The sequence below is a fragment of the Centruroides vittatus genome, unplaced genomic scaffold (genome assembly GCF_030686945.1).
Source record: "Centruroides vittatus isolate TY-2023 unplaced genomic scaffold, ASM3068694v2 contig_221, whole genome shotgun sequence".
Taxonomy (NCBI): domain Eukaryota; kingdom Metazoa; phylum Arthropoda; class Arachnida; order Scorpiones; family Buthidae; genus Centruroides; species Centruroides vittatus.
This window is the reverse complement of record NW_027121377.1, coordinates 518,167-529,239: the sequence shown is the minus strand read 5'-3', so window position 1 is coordinate 529,239 and position 11,073 is coordinate 518,167. Positions and strand designations below refer to the sequence as shown.

General features: G+C 33.6%; 2 long non-coding RNA genes across 2 annotated transcripts; both read left to right on the top strand.

Annotated features, from left to right (window-relative positions):
• Positions 1-2,607: 2,607 nt before the first annotated feature.
• On the top strand, positions 2,608-7,760 carry LOC136970914 (uncharacterized). Its single transcript, XR_010880057.1, has 3 exons — positions 2,608-2,710; positions 2,791-2,881; positions 7,709-7,760. It is a non-coding gene; the product is annotated as an uncharacterized lncRNA (long non-coding RNA).
• A 1,544-nt stretch (positions 7,761-9,304) lies between these two features.
• On the top strand, positions 9,305-9,818 carry LOC136970883 (uncharacterized). The gene is made up of 2 exons (XR_010880053.1): positions 9,305-9,555; positions 9,643-9,818. It is a non-coding gene; the product is annotated as an uncharacterized lncRNA (long non-coding RNA).
• The last annotated feature ends 1,255 nt before the right edge of the window (positions 9,819-11,073 follow it).

The following is an 11,073-nucleotide window of genomic DNA, read 5'->3' as shown; positions in this document are numbered from 1 at the left end:
AGTATACGTAATAAGGATCATTACCGGTACAGTTCATATTAGTCTAATAGCAGTACGAAAAAAGACGTTTGTGACACATTACAGACGTAATGTGTCACAAACGTCTTTTTTCAGAGTCAGAAAGATTTTTTCAGAGTCATTAGTCAGAAAGATGTATTTTAGGGCATTGAAGAATGCCCTAAAATACATCTTTCTGACTAATTCTTTAGCCTCTTTTACGTAATCTTTCGCCCTCTCTATTTTCATCTTGTAACTATGTACCACTCTAAAGAAGATTATACGTTGAACGTAAAAGCAACGGGATAAGCTTTGACAGTATCACAATGTTCCTTCTGGTTGCGTGTCACAACTAGCCCCAACCGTCGTTTTCCTCTTCCGCTGTCGTCGTAACTACAGCATCCTGTTATTAGCATAGTATTCTGTAAAATAATTCCTAAAGGTTTGTTCTCCACACATATAAAATCAACTTCATCTTACCTCATCGCATACTTGAACAAATCCGAATTAAAATTATCAACGAAATTTTACTTTTTGACCCTAAAAACACATTCGTATAACTTCAATGCTTCGCAATATTCTTTCTCTAACTTCACACACGAGAAACATATACGATTTAATCACAAAGGTTCTGATATAGCTGGAAACTTGTATGAGAATAAGGGCTTCGGAATAACCTGTCTTAATGGATGACGGCCGTTATTTAAGATTAATGAGTAGAAAGCGTTGTTTGAAGGTTACTTATCATTTTTTATAGAAAAATTTTCTCTATTCAGATTCTTTGAAACAAACCCTCCACGCTTCAACGCGTTACGGAAGTAGGGTGGTCTTGCAGATAGTGTGAAATTCCACACTATCTGCAAGACCGCATTTGGAAGAACTGTGTCAATTTCCTCTATTCAAAACGAAGTTCTTTTATCAACTTCGTATCATCTTGTAAAACAGATAAAATGTGTATCAAGTAAATTAAATTTCTTAAAATTAATCTCTCAGCACTAGATTTTCACACTTGCCTTTTTACCATCATGCTATAACACAAACATATTTGGAAATAAATAGAAAGATAATTAGCATTTTTACACATCAGAACAGCAAAATTAAAAAAAAAGCAATTAGGCCTACAGTCAATCCTCTGTTTTTGATCATAATTCGTTCCTAAAAGTTATTCAAAACCCGAAACAAATTTTACCGTAAGAAACAAGATAAAATAAATTACTTCGTTTCTGATCCCAAAATAAAGCCTTCTTTTTTACTTTAATAGCTCTATTTCATGCTATGTTTACAAAAGCAATGATATATTGTATATTGTATAATAAACGTTTCTTATTCGATTTGACATAAGCAACTTTTAAGACGAATTTTCGAATGCCATTTACACTTCAACATACACTCAAGCTCATTGCATGTTATACAACATATACAGCTTATTGCTGAAAATCATTTTTAATACTTTAACTAACGTTTTCAACCTGATTAACAGTCCATCATTAGGTTATTAGTTTACTGGAACGTTATCAGGTTATCAGTTTACTGGAAAAACGTTCCAGTAAATTGATAGCTAGAGGACTGTTAATCAGGTTGAAAACGTTAGTTAATAAACTACACTTTCACAGTCACGTAGGATACTCATTAATTCCTCATAGTCCACGCTTACATTACCTAGAACTCGATGCAAGGAACATTTAATAATTTGGACAAAACGCTTCTACCATCCCCCTTCAAAGTGCAGCTGGTAGGTTGAATCTCCAGACAATTTCTTCTGACGTCTACTTGTGGATTTCTTCCCAGTCTAGACTAACCATAGCCTGATCCAGTCCTTTCAAGTTTGGGTGTGACTATGCAGATGCCAATCTACAAGCGAACGAGAGGTTGAGAGTAATATAGTTCTTGCAAAGGAAAAAGTGAAAAACAAAAAATGTCGCTAGCTACAGCGAATTTCTGTCTCTTGCAAATATCTGATAGGAGTTGATATTTATAGCGTCTTGCTGAATACTGTGCAAGGTCTTTAGCACAAGAAGATGACTTCTCATATCTTTCATCTACTGTATACATAAGAAGATTTTTGTTTTTTTTTTTTAACTATAAATATACATACAGTCATATTAATTCTGTTTTGTTAACAAATTTTAACTAATAAAGTTCTTTATCCTTTCGCTGTTTCCAGAGAAAATGGACACCGTATTTTATTTTTATTTTTATGTGTTCATTATGAAGTAATCCTAATAACAAAGGTTTCTTCCTTTGCGTCCTAGTCGAATCATTTTGATTGTTACTTCCATACAGTACAATAATTCATGCTTTCCTGTGAGGAATGAAATGCGTACTTCTGACGTCATCATCTCCTTGAATGTTTCAGTGAACACCTCGTGTAATAACGAAACAGATCGTTCACTATAATATATAGATAATTTATTTTTGATGTATTCAATTTCGATGTTTTTAGTATTATATTTTTGTCCGTAAGACATTTTTTACAAAAATTCTTAATACTCATAAAATTCTTCATAGGAGCAAAGAATAATTCATATGCATGGAAAATTATTGGTTTACAGGTAAGACGACTTTATTCTAATAATTGATTTTACTGGTTTTACGACGTGATTTACACATTACAGAATCCGGATTATATGAAATTAGACGAAACTGAAACAAAAATCACGGACGGATTTTACTTTCACGTGTTTAAAGCTGTTCAACAGAAATTCAACTTTAGGTAAATAATATAACCACATTTACGAGATATTAATTAAATGAATAAACACAGAGTAAATTTATTTAGTTTCATTTACGTAGTTATTCTGTTGTAAAACCAATGCCAAAAAGTTTTGGATATCTAACTGAAAACGGCTTGTGGACTGGATTAGTTGCAAAGATGGTAAATAAGGTATGTAAATTGAAATTATAGACATGTATGTACATTTGTGAATGTGTGTAAACATGGATCAATGTACAAATATAACGATACAATATATATCACAATTATGTATTACAGTAATCTATAATATATTAATTCCACATGTAAGGTTAATGATTACCGTAGTGACTCGGGAGACAGTAACAAAAGGAATTACAAGGAATGAAATTTCTCTATCGTCATGTACGCTGTTTACCCTCCCATGTCATAATTTGCACACCTGTCAAAATGTCTTTAAGACAGATAACACAAGCCTACAAAAAAAAAAATGTTTTTTTCGTGCCTAGTATTTTAAAATTGATTTTAGCTATATTTGAGTCGTTGAATCTAAACATGAAATCAGTTTTTCTCTATTAGCTCTACTTTTTTAGATCAGTGTTTTTTTTAACATACAGTGCTAGATGAAATGCGCAGCTCTAATTCCAGTTTGTACAGTTCTAAATCACATATGCAAGGATTGATTTCTGTATATTTTCTCCTTATCTGCTACCCTTCTTCTCTCAAGAAGACAATCTTGTGTTTCGTCATGAAATTAGAGGACTCTTGGAAAATATGGGTCTTCTTGAATATTTTTCAGATGATTGGCGCCTATTTATTGACCGCTCAAAACGAAGTTTGAAATGTGTTCTTCTACACAATGGCAACAAATATGGTTCAATACCAATTGCTCACTCGACGAAAATGAAAGAAAAATATAACACCATAGCTTTGGTCTTGGAGAAGATAAAGTATCGTGAACATCAATGGGTAATTTGTGTAGATTAAAAATTGGTAAACTTTCTCCTTGGACAGCAAATTGGCTACACCAATTATCCTTGCTTCTTGTGCTTCTGGGATAGCAGAGACAAACACACCACTGGGTTAGAAAAGAGTGGCCTAAGAGAGTAAAGATGGACGTTGGAGAAACAAATGTCATCAACGACCCCTTAGTTGAACGAGAGAAAATCATCTTTCCTCCACTACATATCAAGCTAGGACTAATAAAGCAGTTTGTAAAGGCTCTTGATAAGAACGGATCATGCTTTGCATATATAGGGAGAAAATACCTCAGATGAGTATGGAAAAAATTAAAGCAGCAATATTTGACGGCTTACAAATAACACAACTCATTAACAATCCTGTTTTCATAAATTCGACGAATGAAGCCGTATTTTTGTGCATATAACCCGCTGATTATAATCAGCGGGTTATATGCACAAAAATACGATATGACAATTATTAAAGTAAAAATACGTAAATATAAACCTTATAGTTTGTACGCTGTATCCATAGTTTATACTCTTCCTAATGTATAAGCTTGCTGAGAAATGTCACCTGACATCGTGGACATACTACGGTTTCTAGCGAAACCTCTCGGTAAGCTTATAAACACGGACGTATCTGTACTCAACATAGACATTACAAGTATAAGGGATCAATGCGCCAATATAAGAATGAGATTTCGGCTTTTACACCGCATATTCTATAGTTACACACTGATCTTATCAAGCCTTGTTCGTTTATATATTTTATAACAATATCGATTATTGGCCAAACAACAAAGGAAAACTTTGTTTGCATTGATAAAACAGCACAATGCAAAAGACAGAACGATATGACCTTTTGTGAAAACATTATAATGAAAATTAAACCCTATTTAGGTGTCATAGCCAGTGACGTAGCGACTGTGTAGCAAGGGTCCGCAATGCGGAAGAGCTCAAGAATGTGGGGACCCTGACTTTGACGAGTAAACTGAGAAAAAGTGCATAATATCAACAACACAGTCTAAATAGATAATATTGATACAAATACTTGCAGAAAGAAATTTGTAATTGACTCTTGGGAATATCATATTGTTTGCTTGGCGGCCGAGTGGAAAGATATATATATATTCGGTTTTCACTCTACCGCATCAAAAGTAAATTCGGGAAATAAGACTAAGCAGGTGCGATGAAACTCCCGTAAAAGGAGGAAACTAATGGAGGGCCGTTGTTCGATTTTGTAGCCTATTTTGGGCTTCAATTGTAATAATTTGTTTAAAAAATTAGTGCTGTTTCAAACGTAAACATGTCTTTTTACAATACTCTTGAAAGGTTTTACGTATTTTTTGAAAATAGCGCGAAGAGGTGGAATATTCTGCCAAACTTTACCGGTGAGTCACAGATAACTTTAAAAAAATTAAATCCAACACGTTGAGATGATAGATTGCGATCAATTACTGCGGTGAAAATAAGATTTGTAGATATATTGAAAGTTTCTTAGAACCAAAAACAATTTTTGAATTGCCAAAAAAAAGTAATAATAAAAGGTGCAATAGCTTTTCAAAACAGTATGCTGCAATTATTTGAAATCAGTTGGCACTTGAAAACATCCAAGTAACTTCTTTACTTAAACAAGACATTACACCTTCAAGGTCTATTAAAGACTTTCCAAAATTATTTCTAGAAAAGTACGGCTGTTTCTGAAGTATACACTGCAACAATGTTGTTTCTGGTATTGCCGGTAACAACAGCGAGTGTCAAAAGGTCATATAGTAAATTGAAAATAATTAAAGATTATAAAAGAAATATCATGAGCCAAAGTAAATTACACGAACTTGGCTTATTAGTAGTGATGTAACGAATATTCGGTTACTACCCTGTATTCGGCCAAATACCGAATACCTAAAAACAGGAGTAAGAAATAACAAAAAACAGTAAATTAATCATTTTGGTAACTTTTATTAATGCTGAACATTAAATTATCGTTATTAAGGTTAGTAAGAAATATCATCTAACTCTAGTATTAAATTATTTCGTAATTAAATAATATATAGCCTTTATCTAGCCCGATATCTTCTGGCATTGATGGCGTGTAGGTTTTTTTTTTTTTAACTCTTTCCGCCCTATGGACACTTAGAGGGCCTCTTTTTGCAAACCCATTATGGGTTCGGCCAGGCCCACAATGGGGCAACCGGGTGGTGAGGGACGGAGCCCGACATATCCGGACGGACCACCACCCGAAAAATGCCTGGGAATTATTTGAGCCGTCAGGATTCGAACCCGGGTCCCCAGAGCGGTAGGCTGCCACCTTACCGCTCGGCCATCCGGCCTCTATGGCGTGTAGGTTAGAATGTATCGGGCATTAATGTTATTGTTTAGTTAATTATGTTATATTCGTATTCGCGTATATTTTAATATTTTTTTTACGATATTTTAAAATGATCTACGAAAATTTTTATTGAAACTTGTATTTAATGAAAGAATTATTTATCTATTTCTAGACGATGAGTAACTAATATATAATTTATTTTATATATAAAGCAAAGAATGAGCATTTCTCATTATATGCAAAAGATAACATTTGAAATCGTGTTAATTTTAAAAATATTGACAAAAACAATAGCAACAAAATATCACAAAACTTCACAAATAGAAACCCCCCAATAATATATTTGAACTGTTCTACAACTGGGGAGAAACTAGACCATATGTTTCCACTAAAGTATATCCTTAGGGTACTATTCAGTCTACAAATACGTAGTAAAAACAAAATTTTAGTGCTTAATTAAAGAGTTAAAAACATCGATTGCAAATAAAATAACTTATAAGTTATAACTTACACGTAAATACCAGCAACTGCCGAATCATATCGGGCTATTTACGGCTATTACATAAATTATAAACCAATTTAGCAGTAGAGGTAGACGTTAGGCTCCATCTCATATTAAGTTTAATAATTATAATTTAATTAATTAATTTAAATAATTTAGACCTACTGGAAGAAAAAATCGTAGTGACAGCGGGCCAATAGAGAGAAGGGTGCGCGATCCTTGCCATTATGCGGTTTGCGCGCCAATTTTCGTACGTGCGTTAATCAAGCCGAATAGTTTGGCCGAACATTCGGCTACGCTCCTGACCGAATATTCGGTATGCGGCCTGACCCGAATATACTATTCGTTACATCACTACTTATTAGCCATTGAGCATAAATAAGCTGAAAAATGCAGGTAAGAGAATTAATATGTCAATTTGCAAATATAAAAGCCAGGAGAAAGAATTTTCAGTTTTAAATGCAGTTTAACTTCCATATAACGGCCGTCTATATATCAGATTATGGATAAAACGAACAAAATTTTCGGTCCATCCTGCACGATAAATTTAACACTGGAGATTTCCAGAAGGAAACTCACCGACATGCTTATACCGTAAATATGGGGATTGTATTTCTGACTTTTAATTAGAATGTTCATTTTTTAAAATCAATATTTTATGTTATCACTTATTAAATGCATTTTGAAAAAATATAAATTTTTGTATGTGTTTTTTATTATAATTAACAACAAGGGAGGGACCCGGTGACCATGCTTGCCGAAGGGCCCGATATTTCTAGCTACGCTATTTTGTCAGACAAACGTGAAAGAGCCGAAAAATTTTTTGTGTCTATTCTGTTGGTGAGGAGGAACCCGAAATCAGTGCTCAGTGATTTTATCCACTTGTGCACTGGTGGGTATACGCATTAAATCCTGTATATTTTACATATAGCTTCATTCACTATCAGAATCGATCGACCTTATTTTTTAAAATTCTTCACTTTTGAGTAAAAAACTATACCATTGGCTAAGTGGAAAAACCGTAAAAACTTGTAGTTAGTCGCGGGTTCCGTACCTGACATAAGAGCTGGTCACGTGGACTTTTCCGAGTTGTGTCTTTAATATGTGAAACTCCGAAATGGTGGTACAAAGTTTTCTTGTAATGCATCCTCTTCGCATATTGTCCTTGTGCTGCGTGCCTTATTTCATCAATACAATATAATTAATTGTTTTTGTTTTAAATTTAGGACGCCGATATGGCCTTCGTTGCTTTATTCCTCAACCCAAGCCGTTTTGCAGTAGTGGAGTTCACCTCTCCATTAGTATTCCAGTCCGTCGTGTTTGCCATTAAAGCTCCAGAAAAAATTCCAAATTGGATTTTTATAATAAAATTCCTTTCGGTTTGGATGTACGTATTAACATTTACATAGGGTTGCCAACATGAACTTACGGTCGCCCGGAGTAATGTTATCGTAACCTTGCTGCTTGAGAGATATAAATGCGGACGGGTCGGAAAATTCCAGAAACTTTTGGGGGGTACTACAAAACGATATCTCACGTATCGTCTTTCAAGATGCCATTGTCGTTGTGGACTTGGCCAAACCCACAATGAGCCTGATGAAGGCTTTCTTAATGCACACAAGACAGAAATCGTAAAAGAAATTTGTTCGGAATTTGCAGCTTTTAAAGTTGGCAACTCTAGTTTTAAAAATAAACATTTATTTCAATTAATTTTGATGAAACTGTTGTCTTTGTAGATGTGGATCGCGATTCTCTCCACGGTATTCATATTTGGATTAGTATTTCATAAAGTGGTCGAACGTGATTTCATGATCGACGAAGTGGGAATATTCTGGCCACGAAGCCGTGTGTTCTGGAATTTATTTTGCACGATTGTTTACCAAGGTAAACCGTCTTTTGGTTATAATAACAGCAATAAATATTAATAATTAATATTTATACTTAGGAATTAACCTGGATAACGTGAAAAGATTCAAATCCAGATTGCTGGTGTCAATATGGTTGCTATCAGTTGTAGTGTCAATGAGTAGTTACAGCGGAACTTTAATGTCTTTCATGTCGTATCCTTTAACAGAATCTCTTCCAAAAACTTTTGACGAACTAGCCATTGCTGTCAGAAATGGTGAATATTCTTGTTGTATGATAGGAAATAACGCTGTATGGAGTTACATTAAGGTAAGAACAGATTAACCATATTTGAAGTTTCTCTATTCAGAGCAATATGTATCTGTAAATAATAAGCTATTGACACCAAACTTTGTACACGGACAATGCGAAGAATTTCACAACAAAAATTTAGTTCTGAAACCTCTTCTAGGGTGTGCTTTACATGCTTTACAGGGAACCACAGGAAATAGAACAGCAATAAAACAAAGAAAACGTATTTATTCTTTTAGCAAGAAACACGCTTTCTGCACAGTATGTTTAATGATGGAAAGAATGTTCCTCAATGTATGCCCTAGATGTAGAACTTTGTTTGAAATGCCATAAATATCACTGTTTTCAGCGACTTCATTCGTAATGTTTAAAATAATGTTAAAATGTCAAGTCAACGTTGGTGTTTACCGTGTTTCAAACACTAAATATACTTTCATGTGAAGTGCCCGCTAGCTGAAAATTTTCAACTTTATGTCTTTGTGCAAAACATTTTTTATCATTCGTTGCATAAATCTGTATATCTATTTTGGGGGATTCGTTTATTGGTTACCGCTACAGAGTGCACTGAATAGAGAAACTTTAATTATGGACACCTAGTGTAACAATTTTTGCATTTAGTTTTTGTAATAAATTTAATTATTTTGTTTCCCGCATATTACTTGAAGAATTCCAACAAGAATAGAGATAAAATTATCAAAGATCACATCTTACGTCACAATCATTTCTTCTCTTTCTGGACAGCAAGCGAAAAAGTTAAGAAAGAACGTTTTGCTATGATAACGAATGTATATGGCACAAATAAACTGATACAAAATGAACCACACGCATATACAATTTCTTCAGATGTTCTCGTCACATTTGTTCAGTCTTATGCTGTAAGAAAGGGATTTCCGTTTAAGAAGGAATTAAGTAACACGTAAGATAACTTGCTGTTTACCTGTTAACTTTCTGTTTACCTGACGTTTTCTATGACGAAATAATTAAAAATATATTTCTTTTATAGAGTAATACATTTATTTGAAGCTGGAATTGTCGAGAAAAAAGATTACGCAGAAACAACAAAGCTGCTGAAGTATTCAGAATTCCAAGCATTACAATTGGCCGACATCATTAGTCCGATGATATTGCTTTCGATTGGATTTGTTCTAGCTTTAATATGCTTATTTATAGAATTATTCTGTTAAAGAATAATTTAAAATTAACACGTGCAAGGAAAAGAATGTTTAATATTGTCCTTATAGAACAATTAGTATTAATTATTCATGAAAACCACCAATTTTATTCACGCAGCTGTCATTAATATTTTAATTTACACTTTTTTTCTATTTAAACTTTAATTTAAAAAGTTTTATATTGTAACTACAAATGAACACTTTTGCAAATATATTGGGTATCAATACTTTTGTATCAAATGTTTCATAAAGCATTCGATAAGTTATATTCAATTTGTTAATTTTAATCATAAGCTTTTAATTTCCTTGCTCTGTTATATATAACAGAGCGAAGGTATGGTCATCTGTCAAAAAATGATCCCCTCCAGACTTAAAAATTGTTGGATATAGGAGATCTTAAAACGTCGAGAAATAAAGAAATTCGGGGATGATTTCTATATGTATGAACGTTAGTGTGTGGGGGGCGATTTTGTTCACCCTCTTTGAAGCTTGATAACGCATGCTTTTTGTGGAAAATTTCTGAAATTTTGCAAGAAAGTTTGTCTTTGATTGGGATTTATAATATTAAATTTTTAAAGTTAAAGGTCGAATGGGTAAAGGAGGTCATGTGTGATATGTCGAGTAGGGTCGGACTTATTGTCGATTTTACTCGTTATGAGCGTTTAGAATTTTCTAAAAATAAAACTCATTCCTGCTGTCAGAATTGAGCTTTTTGGCATTTTATAATAATTAAAATATAAAAAAAATTTTTAAATAAAATACCATAACAAATGGCGCTACACACGCAGTTTCACATGTTGCTGGGAAAGTTAAGCAACTCGTCGCTTGATTCGTCAATGTGGTACTATGTATTTCCTGCCTTTTTGTTTCTTCCTTATCAAATTCATTTGTTTCAATTGTACAAACAAAGTAAACAAAGGGATTCGCATAAAATGTCAAGCAATTTTTTAGAGCCTCATATCTTCTATGCAGATTTCATACATATGCCTGACAGGAAAACTAAAGGTGGACATTGAGCTGCTTTCTGTAGCTGTTAGGCAAGCCTCGTTTGGAAATAAACTCTGTTCATTTGTATAGCTGTAGTAAAGCCGCTTGATCTCGCTTATAGTTAGTCTGTTTGCGGTAAGGACAATCGTATTCACACTGTTTCCATTTTTTTACCACTGCAGCAGTTTTTGGCGCTGTTTATAACTTCAGATATATGTTTAACAGTTAAAGCGTTTCTCATTTTTGTGCTTTCATTACACTGAAACCTTTTTTAG